The sequence below is a fragment of the Palaemon carinicauda genome, chromosome 1 (genome assembly GCF_036898095.1).
Source record: "Palaemon carinicauda isolate YSFRI2023 chromosome 1, ASM3689809v2, whole genome shotgun sequence".
NCBI classification, from domain to species: Eukaryota; Metazoa; Arthropoda; class Malacostraca; order Decapoda; family Palaemonidae; genus Palaemon; species Palaemon carinicauda.
This window is the reverse complement of record NC_090725.1, coordinates 93,357,526-93,372,525: the sequence shown is the minus strand read 5'-3', so window position 1 is coordinate 93,372,525 and position 15,000 is coordinate 93,357,526.

Genomic DNA, 15,000 nt, shown 5'->3' with positions numbered 1-15,000 from the left:
ACCGCCCAAAGACTATGATATCGGACTGGCGGGGATTTGAACCCTCGTCCAGGATATCTGTATGCCAGTGACCATACCATTCCGCCACGAAGAAAGATATATATATATATATATATATATATATATATATATATATATATATATATATATATATATATATATATATATATATATATATATAACCACGAATTATTATCGTTAATTTAACATTCGTTTGGAGAAATAACTATTGTAGTACTACAATTGACAGACATATCGAATTGGATATGACAGCTATGTTCCCCCAGACAGTAAAAATAGCAAATTTTAGGAATTGGAAATTCCTGTTTCATCGTAGTCGGTATAATTCGATTACATAATTCAATACATAATGAACTGTCCTGTTTATGGCGAGGTCACTGTTTCTGAAACAAGAACAGATATATGTCCCGGATATAAGTGACCTGCTGCTTTGTAAGTTGCAAGAGTAGTTTCATTGTGAAGAGATCTCACTGACCCAAAGAACTTGGTTAGGAATTAGGAGATTGGAGCTTTTTTTTTTTTTTTTTTTTTTTTTTTTTTAATGCCAATGAAAATTGAGCACTTAATGTTGTTGTCTATTATAGGACTATTGTCGTAAGAAGAAGGTGTAACATTCAGGTACACTGAAACCTGTGGATTACTTCTATATAGTTATTGTAATTTACAAATTATATTATTGATTTCTAAATATTTTGAATTAAAGGAGAAATAACTTTCCTAAGATATAAAATCTAATCCCATCACTAAGCTTTTTAAATCATTTTTATCGCCGCAGTGCCCACTTGTGAACTGGTAATGATGGGGGTACTTATGCCACGGAAATAATTTTGTCGGTATTTACACAAAGCAAAATATAAATTCTATGAAATTTTATGACCATGTCATTATATGTACATAAGATATTTGATATATGCTATCACAAAAATGCCAACCAATAATGATTTTATATAATCTATGCAACTATATTGCAGTAAAACATTGGAAAGCAACCTGTTTTATTTCCCGTGTACATATTCCTCACCAAGGTAAAATATTCCGTTTTATATTTTGATACGATGCTAAATATTTCATATATAATCTAATGATAGACTTAACATTAACGACTGAAAGAGAATAAAGTAGTGCTTCACCAAACATCTAAAGAAAAACGCACTACTAGCAAAGGTAGAAAGGGTCAAGTTATACTATGAAAATAGGTTACGCTTCTTGCAATATTACGTCACACATTTGGGCACGAGTATCACGTACCCCAATGTCAATTGCATTCTTACGGGGCATAGGCTATTTATGGTGTTGACGTAATTGCTGACGATATCGCTATCTGATAATGGGATTACTGTAAAATTAGCCTTTTTTCTTTACTGACAATAGCTAAGAATCTGGGGTTTACAAGAAGTTTGCTTCCTTTTAAGAATAGAAGTGGAAGAGGAGTAAACTATTATAACCATGATTAGGTAATTGGTTGGATGTATGTGTATGATGATATACAATAGAATACATACATACATACATACATACAGAAACACACAAATATATATATATATATATATATATATATATATATATATATATATATATATATATATATATATATATATATATATATGTGTGTGTGTATGTATTTATTTATATATATATATATATATATATATATATATATATATATATATATATATATGTGTGTGTGTGTGTGTGTGTGTGTGTATATATATATATGATAATCTTGCACATTTATACGTGTTTTCCTATATATTCATATCATATGAGCCATATATACCTTTTAGTTTCTGGATCCTCTCAACCTCGGGATCAGAGACCCAAGGGGGAATCAACTTTACGATAATAGTTTCTGGTTAGTCAGGGAATTGAACCCTGTCCCAAGAAACTGAGGTTCCAGTGATTTTAACCAGCAAGCTACACAGAGATAAAAGGTGATTACAATTCTCCCGTACATATCCCTGTCCAATTCAAGTTTTCTGTTCTTACAATCGAAATCATCTCATCTCCACTATTATAGCTTGGTTATAAATGAAAAACACGTATGCACAAAATTATCATTATTCGTAGCCTAGAGGTGTGTGTGTGTGTATATATATATATATATATATATATATATATATATATATATATATATATATATATATATATATATATATATATATATATATATATATATATATATATATATATATATATATATATAACGATTGTCTCCCTGGTCTGGGCACTAAAAATATATTATACTATGACTCGTGACTGGGAACCAAACATATAATATAATATATACTACGACTGGCAAGTTAATCAACCTCTCGAATTCCAAACTCACTTGTTTGCTTTTACATTAAAGTAACGCTGTTACATTTTAAAATATTAATATTAATACACAGATACTGAGACAGTTAAATAACTTCCAGAATACAATATATAAAACACTGAATATCCAGATGTCTCTTAAGTACACTCAAAACTAAACTGGGTAATTACCGTTAATGGTGATTGGAATGATAGACTCTTTACAAAAATGAATATATTTTATATAAATTACAACACTTTGAAAAAAAATTTACATAAAAACGAAATGAATCATTTGAAAAAATTAACACTGAACAAAACCTAGATTAAGACAAAAATGATACGATCTGATAATTATATAATGACTTTAAATGTTAAAGCAGAATAAACCTTAGACTAAGACAAAAAAAAAAGCTGCAATGAAAATGATACAAAAGCTTAAAGTTAAATCTGAATAATACAACATTCAAGTTTGACACTTAATGTGAAATAAATAACCAGATCACAATGAAAATTCCTAACCTTCCTATATGGCCAGTTAGAAAAACCTTACACAATGCCAACACCCGCCCTAATACAATGAATTCAAAATCACCGCTTCTTTTCCTACAGAGTCACTTAGGAGAGGACACACTATATGTACTGAACACTTGTAAAACAATACTCTGAGCTGTGTGCGAGAGGGAGAGAGAGGGAGTTGTCTGTCTTAAGGCTGTAATTTCTCTATCTGTCTCTGTAACCTTGGTATCGTCTTTTATATAAAACTTAACTGCTTCCAGAAACTTCCTAACGAACTTGGAAGCGTGGTGGGCCGAGCAAAATGAGTCAGAGTTACCAAGTATCACTCTCTCAGTCAGCTAGCTCCGCCCACCCTTTGTCCCCGAAATAAAAAAACGATAACATCCTAACCCTATGTCCTTCCTATCCCTATGTCCTTCTGGAAATTTCCAAAGCACATGTACAGAATTTTCCAAAGCACATGTTACTGAGCATTCTCTCTCAAACATGATGCAATTCCTCATAAAATATAAAAGAACATTACATAAGCCCTTGTTCATATCGTGTATGATCAAATAACACTCTGAAATAGGTTACGTAAGACTTCGTAACAAAATTACGTGAAATAAAAAGTTAATTCTCAAAGATACCATAAATTTACATATACTAACTTGAATAAACAATACAATGAAATTCACGACGAAAGTCTTATGTAATTTACATAAAATACTTACAACTACATGAGAGGAGCTCATTTTAAGAGCTGGCTATTCGTCTCTTCAACGCATATATGAAAACAATATGAAATATAAATAAAATCATTAATAAACTGTATTTACTCTACACTAGACCAACTTCGTAAGAATATATACATATATATATATATATGTGTATATATATAAATATATATATATATATATATATATATATATATATATATATATATATATATATATATATATATATATATATATATATATATATATATATATATATATATATATATATAATGTATATGTATACATACGTTTGTGTGTGTATATATAAACACATACAGTATATGTACATAGGTATGTAATAATAGGTATGTAAATATATACAATTATATCTTCAAGTAACATTTAGCTCCTTTACTTAAGGAGATGACCATTTAACCCTTCTTATCAAGTCTATGCTTCGCCAGAGCCTTGTTACCATCCATGACTTACCGTTATCCTGGACAGCAGTTCCATTGGAAGGGTATAACCTGGTGTACACCTCCTTCTTGATTTATTCATTTATTTGGTATTAGCCATATTTCAAATTATGCATTTTTATTTAAGTTTATGTATGCCAATCTTTCATTGTTACTGATTGCATGTAAGTCTCTCTCGTTGTAATCTTCTATGGAAGTGAAGCGTGAATGTTAGATGCAAAATAATGAAAAGACCTTGAGATAAACTATTTACATGATTTATGTGACATGAATAGAATTATGATGGAGAAAATTACGTAAGTATTTGGCGAAGTGAAATCTATGCATAGGTTAGAAGATGGATCATAGGTTTTATTTATAGCTATTTTGTTTCTGTGGAAAGATTGAGTGACGTAGATTCACGAAAGGAAAATGTACGTATCAGAAGATAGTGCCCACTAAACTAGATTTCATCCAATTTAGAAGTGTTTGGAGCTGTGAATGGTGGGTGCATTAGAAGTAGTACTGGTGAGGCGTAATGCACGGCTCATGGTGGAAAAGTTTCCAGTATTTAAAGTATTAATGTGGCAGTCATTGGTTGTGTTCTTCCTGTCGCTGTCATTTTTTTTTCAATACTGTTAGGTGAGAAGTTTAAGGCCTTTAGGAATATAACGTGAGATGATTATATGCTCTCCATGGATAAGGATTATAATTAAAGCAATTCATTCCAGAATTAGTCCTAATTAAATTCATATTGTAAGTCCATGATACCTTCTAGCTATTTAAGTCATTCTTTGATTAGATCAAATCTAAAATATTTAAAGTTAGATTATTGTAAAGAAAAACTTGAGATTATTTTGCCATATGGATAAAAACGATTATATTTTTGAAAAGTTAATCTGTTAGATTGCTGTATTGTGGGGATAATTTTAGCCTTGTTGAGAAAGGGAGAACGTGAAGGAAAATTTCTTCTGTACCAAACATGTGGGTCTCACATTTCTTCCTCATTTTTCTCCATTTCTTTTTCCGGTGTTCCAATTGCCCGTCTTTATTTCTCTTTATGTCTATCTTCCATTACATTTATCCATTATATTTTGGTCTTTTTGTAAACTATATTTGACTTTTTTTTTTTCATATGATCATACTAGTTGCATCGATCCAGGATGTCTTAATTCTTTTTGCTCCTCATATTATTGCTGTTGTTGGTACAGCCATTGGGATTATTTTAAAGTTATCCTCACAAATACTAGTATTATTATTGTTATAATCAGGACTTCCTTCTCTTTATTCGTCGACCTCATTATATTTTCTTCGACTCGTGTTCTCAAGTTCCCTGTCATTCATATTCGTACTTCAATCCTCGTACTCTCCTTCCCTCCTCCTAAGCCCCCCCCCCCCCCCCTCTCTCTTATTTCTCTCTCTCCATCGACGTCGTAGTCGTCGTCCCCGATGACGTTTTTATGTCCGAGGGGTCTTGACGTTTCTGAGGCATGTGATGGGAGAGTTGTCATAAATTTCGACTTATCTAAAGTACCCCATTTTGGGCAGGCGTTCCTTTCTCTCTCTCTCTCTCTCTCTCTCTCTCTCTCTCTCTCTCTCTCTCTCTCTCTCTCTCTCTCTCTCTCTCTCTCTCTGATTTATTATTCAAGCTTTCAGGCACACGCTCCATCTGCATCTCTCTCACTCTCTAACTTTGGTTGAGAGCTTCAATTAACACACACACACACACACACACACACACACACACACACACACACACACACATATATATATATATATATATATATATATATATATACATACATACAATATATACATATATATATATATATATATATATATATATATATATATATGTATATATATATATATATATATATATATATATATATATATATATATATATATACATACATTATATGCATAAATGTAGATATATACATATAGATATATGTATATATACATATATATATGTATGTATATATACAGTATATATATATATATATATATATATATATATATATATATATATATATATATATATATTAGGAAAGAGAATACACTTGAAGATTAGATTATTAAGATATATATTTTTGTTTTTATTTTAACTAAATACCTCCCTTATCTGTAGATAGTTTTTCTATTAATTTCCCCTTTATAATGATCATTATTAGTAAACGTAATATTAGTAAAGTAATTCTATTTCTTGGTTTTCCTTGTGAGAAAACCTATTTGATTAAACTTTGATACTTGGTAATGGCCACGGAACGTTGGTGACATCATCCACTTCTTGAATGCAAGTTAAAAGCAATATCCTTTGTCTTGCTATCATTCTACCTTTCTATTTGCAGCTGCTCTTTGCCATTTCGAAATTCGCTTTTACTGGCTCTCTTCACGTTCCACCTAAGTTGCTCAGAACATTTCAACATTTGTTTTCTAATCCTTTCATTTCCCGTCTCTTCTGCTTTTGACATTTACTTCGAGGTATAACCAGTCTCATCATTTCCTTAGATACCAAGTGCTGGCGGATAATATTACGACGCGGCCAACCAAAGTTATTTCTTAATAGAATGTCGAAAGATTTTATTTAACAGTGTTTAATGGTGAAATAAAATGAGTAAATGAATCTAGTTAGATTACCCAGTTTTTCTCATGCAACCTCATGATGCTACTTCATGAGTGTAGTATATATATATATATATATATATATATATATATATATATATATATATATATATATATATATATATATATATATATATATACATATATATATATTATTATTATTATTATTATTATTATTATTATTATTATTATTATTATTATCATTATTACTAATACTACTTGCTAAGTTACAACCAGAGTTGGAAAATCGGAATGCTATAAGCCCGAGGGCTCCAACCGGTAATATACCCCAGTGAAGAAAGGAAATTACAAGTAATTAACAGCTAAAATCAAATATTTTAAGAATAGCAACATCTTCCAATTTTTTTTCACATATTAACAATGAAAATTAAAAAAAAAAAAAAAAAAAAACCAGGGGAAAAGAAATAAGATAGATTAGTGTACCCAAGTTTACCCTCAAGCTAAAGGAGAGAACTCTACCTCAGGACAATGAAAGACCATGGTACAGAATCTATGGCACTATCCCAGACCAGAGAACAATGGTTTGATTTTGGAGTGTCCTTCTCCTAGAAGAGCTGCTTACCATAGCTAGAGAATTAAGTCTCTTCTACCCTTACGAAGAGGAAATTAGCCACTGAATAATTATATTGCAGTAGTTAACCCCTTAAGCAAAGAAGAAATTTTTGGTAATCTCGGTGTTGTCAGGTGTATGAGGACAGAGGATAATATGTAAAAAATAGACCAGACTATTCAGTGTATGTGTAGGCAAAAGGAAAATGAGCCGTAACCCGAGTAGGATCGAATGTAGTACTGTCTGGCCAGTCAAAGAACCCAATAACTCTCTAGCAGTAGTATCTCAACGGGTGGCTGGTGCCACGGCAACCTACTACCTATATATATATATATATATATATATATATATATATATATATATATATATATATATATATATATATATATATATGTATATATATATTTATATATATATATATATTTATATATGTATATATATATATATATATATATATATATGTATATGTATATATATGTGTGTATATATATATATATATATATATATATATATATATATATATATATATATATATATATGTATGTATGTATAATTTAGGGACGTCTTAATAATTGTTGCATACGTCTTCTTCTTCTTCTTCTTCTTCTTCTTCTTCTTCTTCTTCTTCTTCTTCTTCTTCTTCTTCTTCTTCTTCTTCTTCTTCTTCTTATTATTATTATTATTATTATTAACTTTCACATAGTTATTGAATGTAGCAGTATATTATTAATGATGTCTGCCATTGCAGTGATCAACATTGCTACTTTTACAATCCGTCTCAACGTCCATCTACACAAGGTAAAATTGTATGCTGGTAATAGGAAGCAAATGCAATAAATTTCCTGCGAAGAGTTCACAATTGTTAAATATTTTGATAAATTAAAACTAATATCAGCTTGTTCTGTAAACAAAATGTGATAAATTCTATTGTTGGAAGGGAGCATAAACTAGAATAGGGGCATTTATGTGCCGTAGTAAGGGCAGACAAGTTGTGGAATGATCTTCGTAATCAGGTAGTTGAATCATTAGAACTTCAAAAGTTCATATATGCAGCAAATGTTTTCATGTTGAACCGGCTGACATAAGTCTTTTTATAGTCGATATATGAATTATCTGTTTTGATGTTGCTAATGTTTTTTAGAATATTTTAATGTTTCATTACTTTTTATACAGTTTTTTTGTTTCCTCGTTTCTTTTCCTCACTGTGCTATTTTTCCCTATTGGAGCCCTCGGGCTTATAGCATCTTGCTTTTCTATCTAGGGTTGTAGCTTGGCTAATGATAATAATAATAATAATAATAATAATAATAATAATAATAATAATAATAATAATAATAATAAAATGAAAGGTAGAAAAACTGCTTTGTGGAATAAATTAGGTGAGTACAGCGAGGTGATGGTAAGGAGATATTTCATTTAGTAAAAAGATATTCAAAAGAAATGAGAAAATATCGAAATGATATTGATCTCTATGTAATGAGAACAGGAGTAGTAAATTCTGTTTAGTAAATTGGACGTAAATTCCTGCGAAAAGTAACATGACCACAAGCATATGGTTTCCTTTCCTGAGGGATAAGGTCTCTTTCCTCCTCCTCCTCCTTTTCCTCCTGCTCTTGTTTTTCCTCCTTTTATCTCTTCCCACCTTCCAGTGTCCGCACTGTGAACTCTGCATTTAATTTATATTATTTATATTACTGTTCTAACGTAACATAAATGTATTCTTAGTACAATACATGTAAATCAAGTAAAATAAATATATATATCTTATGCTTTTCTAGAAAAACCCAAGAACTACATTCTTTTTGGTATTACAGATAGAAATAAATTTTCTAACTATCTCCAATGGCTGTCGGCTCAAAACTTTAATTAGGAAAATGTTATAATAATTCATCTTAAATGTGGAAATGCAGTTACTGTAAAGAGAATTTTCAAATAAAAACTATATCTAATTGAAATCTTTGCTGAACTTCGAGTAATAATGTGTATCGTAAGGAAATTTACTAGTTTGATATCGATGATCGAAATATAATTTTAAGTTATAATTGTTTGTTTCAATAAGTTTAGTATAATGACAGAATGATTGCGATATCTAAAGTTTACTTTTAATTCCTTTTTTACATAATATTTCTGTCATTACGATATGAATATTTTATTTTATTGGTAAATGTAATGTTGCATAATGAGAAGCCCCTTTTATTCTGTTATTCATATAACCAGAAATATTTTTCGATTTTATCTGTGTGATCAGCAACTAATAATTTTCAGTTGTAATGTTTACTTTGGACATGAAAACCTTTGGTCCCAACACCGATTGTTTTGGGACCCCTTTCGGCAAGATTTTATTCTTTGTTTAATATACGTTGTTAATTGCTTTCGAAAAGATAAAACGTACTAGACCGATACTCATCAGATACCTTTGGAAAATGTAAATTTTCATACGATAACTTTGAAAATTTTGTCCACAACGTCCTTGACTTGAGCTTCCATCTAATGATTTATTGCCAACATTTTACGAGATAAAGAAGACGCGAGCACTTGGGTTCATTATAATATTGAGAGTCAAAAGTCACATGAATAAGATTCCTCGTGCATTGAAGAAGTTTCATCTTTAAGTTGATCAGAGGAGAAAAGTCGCAAGTCATGGGTCACTGTGCCTCCATTTACTCTGACACCAAAACGTGACTTCTTCACTTCCTAGTACATCTAAATTGCTCTTTGCTAGGTCTTTTGTAAATAACGAAGTTTTATTTATTTATTTACATATTTGTTTGCTATAAGTTTGCGTGTCTAGTTTTTATTGTAAAATTTTTTATCAGTTACTCCCATATTGAAAACCAGGTGTTTATCAAATAAACCCACTAGTTAGACAACTAAAGTAAATACTTTCCCGATATACCTCATTAAATAGTCGTATGCATATAACTTTTTCACGCAACTTTAAAAGACCACTCATGAATGGCAGAGGCAAGGGACAGTGACAATGCCCTAGAGACTGACCATATATCCATAAATTCAGCGCCCAAGCCCCCTCTCCACCCAAGCTAGGACCAGAGAGAGCCAGAAAATGGCTGCTGATTATTCAGCAGGTGAACATATATAGGCTCCACCAAACCTCCCATCCTAGCTCACAAGAATGGTGAGGTTGCTGTCACTAAACTTTGAAACTTGAACGGGACTCGAACACCAGACTAGCAGACCGGGAGGCAGGGACGTTTACAATAAGGCACCACAACCGATGGAAATATATATTTTTTTCTTTTTTAAAGCTAGACATAGTATGACTCATCTTTTTAACTGAAAAAGTACTCCTGAAAGGGAGAGGTTGAAATACTGTATATGAAATTTTTAGTTTTTATAGACTAATTTCTAACAGACTACAACAACAGAACATCCATAACTGCTTCTTTGGTGAGGGTGACGACTCAGAAGTCAGAGTTTGTGGGTCACTGGCTCTGCTCTAACAATTAGATTCAATCATATTTCTTTGCTCCGTAGCCCTATAGCGACCATTTTTTCTACGGACAATTAGAGCGTTTTTATTCCAATGTATGAAAGAAATATGCAAAAATCTTTGTGCGATTACTAAACATAAAGGAGTTTAAATCGGAAAAAAATTATGAAAGAAAAATATGTAAAAAGAAATCCATAGAATGAGGGAAAAGTCATATTTGCCATCTTAGTAGAAAGTCCATTTTCTTTGTGTACAATGTGTGAATTCACTATTATTTCTCGATGGAGAAATTTCAGAATTAACGCATCATGAAGCCATTACTTAAACTCACAAACCACACTATAAATGAAAACACTTCAAATCCCCTTTTTGTGTTACTTGAAAATTACCTTGTGCTGTAGCTGTCTCATTCTATAACATTCTCTCTTTTCCACGTGAGTATTTCTCTGGGACACATCTCTTAATAAGAAATTCTTCTGGTGATACCCTTGTCAGCATCGCTTATGGATAGTGAGGGCTACGCGAAATGCCATCTATTTATACACTAGCTCAGATAAAGAGCCAAATAATGCAATTAATTCTTGAGCGATGCATTAGGTAAAACGACGAAGCAATTTCTTGAGAGAACGTACCCAATCATCCTTACTTGGGTTTTGCTTTTATGAAGAGACTGCTCCCAATATTGGCGATCTTCAAAGTTCTATTTTTACTACGAATAAATACAGTTTCTCTCTCTCTCTCTCTCTCTCTCTCTCTCTCTCTCTCTCTCTCTCTCTCTCTCTCTCTCTCTCTCTCTCTCTATTTTCTGAGGCTTCTTCATTTATGCTTTTGAAGAAAAACTCATTTTAGAGATATTATAAATTTCATTTTATAGTTTTTCATTCTTATAAGCGCCAAATATATTTCTCTCAATTTTTTTTTTTTTGAACTTTCACATTTTTTATTTGACATTATATATAAATTCGATGGATCTCTGATCACAAGAATAAATTGGTATGTTACTAACACAGAACCAATTTTATCACTCCCTCCCCCTCTCACTTCCCTCTACCTCTCTTCAAATATGCGAAGATATAATGAACTTGTTAGTTTACTTGTCTAAATGTCGTCGGTTATGTTTGTCTGTGCCACTATCCATGAGAAAAACTAATGGAGATAATTTCACTTAATTCTAATGCTGCTTTTCTTGTATAGCGAGCGATGCTTCTTGTTGTTTGTTTCTTGAGGATGTCCTTAATCTATAAGTACGATCTGCTTTTGCGTCTCTCTCTCTCTCTCTCTCTCTCTCTCTCTCTCTCTCTCTCTCTCTCTCTGTTTAGCTTTGATGCAACTGAATTGCAGTACGTCTTGAAATATTGCTTGTCAGTCGTGTTGTCGTTGTGTGTTTGTTCTTAGGTCAGCCTTAATAATGTATCAAGCCCCAAAATCTGCCTTCATGTACACGGAGAGAGAGAGAGAGAGAGAGAGAGAGAGAGAGAGAGAGAGAGAGAGAGAGAGAGATAATCTGCATATTTTTATATACATCAGTTTCACACATCTGGTGGTTGGCGATGATTACCTAGCTGCTATTATTATTATTATTATTATTATTATTATTATTATTATTATTATTATTATTATTATTAGTTAAACTACGTACCTACTTGGAAAAGCAAAGAAAATAAGGAAATAGATTATACAGTATACGAGAATTAATGGATATGAAATATATTAAGATCAGTAACAACGTTAAGATAAAAATGTCTTATAAAAACCATGAAGAGACTTTTGTTAGCTTGTTCAACATTAAAACATGATGCGAAGTTTGAGCTTCTGAAGTTCCAGTGATACAACCGCCATATTGGGAAGATCATTCCACAATCTGGTTCAGCTGAAAAAATACTTCTAGAATACCGAGTAATGTTGAGCCTTATGATGGAGAAGGCAACACTGTTAGAATTAACTGCATACCTAGTAAAGTTGGCTTCATTAATTCCGGTACACTTTAAGGGAAGGCAAAAAGACGTTAGTGTACTGGAATTAGTGAAGCCAACTGTACTAGTACAGGAAGGAACAGCCAGATTAATAAAAAATCTTAGGCATTATGCATAAATAAGTGACTGAACGACGGTGCCAGAAATAAAAAATTTAATAGTTCACAAGTTTTTTTCTCTCTTAAGCTGAGAGTCAGGAGCTAAAGACCAGACAGCAGAACAATTCTCAAAATAAGGTACAAGAAAGTATTTAAACCTTTCTTCTGAATAGATTGATCACAGCAAATCTTATAAGACTTTCTCAATAGAACTTTTTTTTTTTTTTGCAATTGAAGAAGAAACGCACCGAGTGTGCTTTGCAAAAGCAAATTTGCAATAAACAATCGTACCTAAGATGTAAAGGAGTTTCATATGATTAATGAAACTTTTTCAGTACAAAGAGAAGCCAATGTCCTTGATCTACTTACAATCATGCTTTGAGTTTTGTTAGTTTTGTTAGGGTTCAACTTCATGCCCTATAGTTGATATATGTTCTCCTTTATTACACACAAAAATAATGTCGGTTTTTGTTCCAGTTATCCGAACTTAGGTTTTCAGTTCATTTCTTATGCATTTTTTCAGAGCACATTATGAAAACATTATTTTTGTAGTAATTTTAGAATTTCCCATTGATGATTTTATCGTTAGTCAGCCAATACCATCAGCACCTTGGTCGTTGTTAAACATGCAGGAGCAAAAAACAATTGATTACAATGTTTTAAATCTGTGGTTGATTATCGTCATTATTTTCTTTGGTCTCATTACGTCTTATGATTACTAAGTCTTATAAGAGGTTTAACATTATGGGAAATATATGTACGAGAAACTTAAAATCCTTATTAAATATCACCTTCGTGTGAGACACAAATACATCTGGTTGCACATACGTAAACACTTATATGAATTATACATACATAACTAACCTCTTAGCATTACACAATGAAACTTTTTTTTAGGAGAATGTGTACTGTATTTCCTTTGTCGTATGTCTATCCAGGAGCAACAACCATGAAGGGGTCATGAATATTGCACTACGGTGGTATTACTGTATATTGGATGATGAATGTACCTTTCAATTATACCAACTATTATCTCTATCACAACTCGAAAATAAACTCGTCTCACTTGTTACTGACGTCTACCTACCATTCACCAGAGATACGTCCTGCTCGTAATGAGTCAATTTATGGCTCAAAGGTGTACACGCCTTCACTTAACATAGGTCTTGGTGTGAATGCCCCTTTGACGTATATAGGAACGTCGCCCTCTAAGGTGGCCGAGGAGCAAGGGCGCTGCTGATGTCAGGTGACCTTAGGGGCCTAGTCCATTATGATCCTGACAACAAAGTTGCAAAACGCATGGTCCCTGTAATGGTGCATGTGTGTTTGTGTATCTGTAAAATTCTTCTTAGTTTTCAAAAGATCTCTGGAATTTTGAAACAGATTCCATTTAGTTTATTCCGCTTCATTTTTATTGAATTTAAGATATCCTTTTTGAATTATGTAATCATAGTGACAGAATAGATTAAAAGGATTAATCAACATTTCTTAAGCTAATGGCTAACGCCCGAGAATCTGAAGAGACTTCGAAAATGCGGGGAATCATGTAGGAAACACATTGACGTCACTAAGGCAATTATCAAATTATATATATATATATATATATATATATATATATATATATATATATATATATATATATATATATATATATATATATACATATACATACATATATATATATATATATATATATATATATATGAGAGTATATATATATATGTATATATATATATACATAAAGAGAGAGAGAGAGAGAGAGAGAGAGAGAGAGAGAGAGAGAGAGAGAGAGAGAGAGAGAGAGAGAGAGAGAGAGAGAGAAATCACTCATATTATTTCCTTTTACTCCCCCATATAATCATGTGTATGATTAATATCATTTTGCCATTAATGTAGATGAGAGCGTAGCAATAGATATATATATACCATTTCCAAAGAATATGAGCATGTGGTCAAAATGAAGGTTGAAAATCCAATGTACCCGTAAAGTAACCAAGAAAACAGAGCTGTAGTTCTATGAAACATTCTTGGTATAATTGAAAACAGATGTGCCTCCGTGTTGGCCAGATTTCTTGGTTCGGGTTTTTCAAAGCACTTCATAAATAAAGCCTTTGATGGAGTGGGAGAATCTTATTTTTATCGCTTTCTTAAAATATTAGTAAGTTGTGAATTTCGAATCTTGCTTTTCTTGGATGTTATTGAAAGATTCCTAACAGTCGTTTTAGAAGGTTATAAACAGTAGGTTACTGTGTCTTGAGTAGTTTAAGAAATTCAGTCAATTGGATATTTTATGA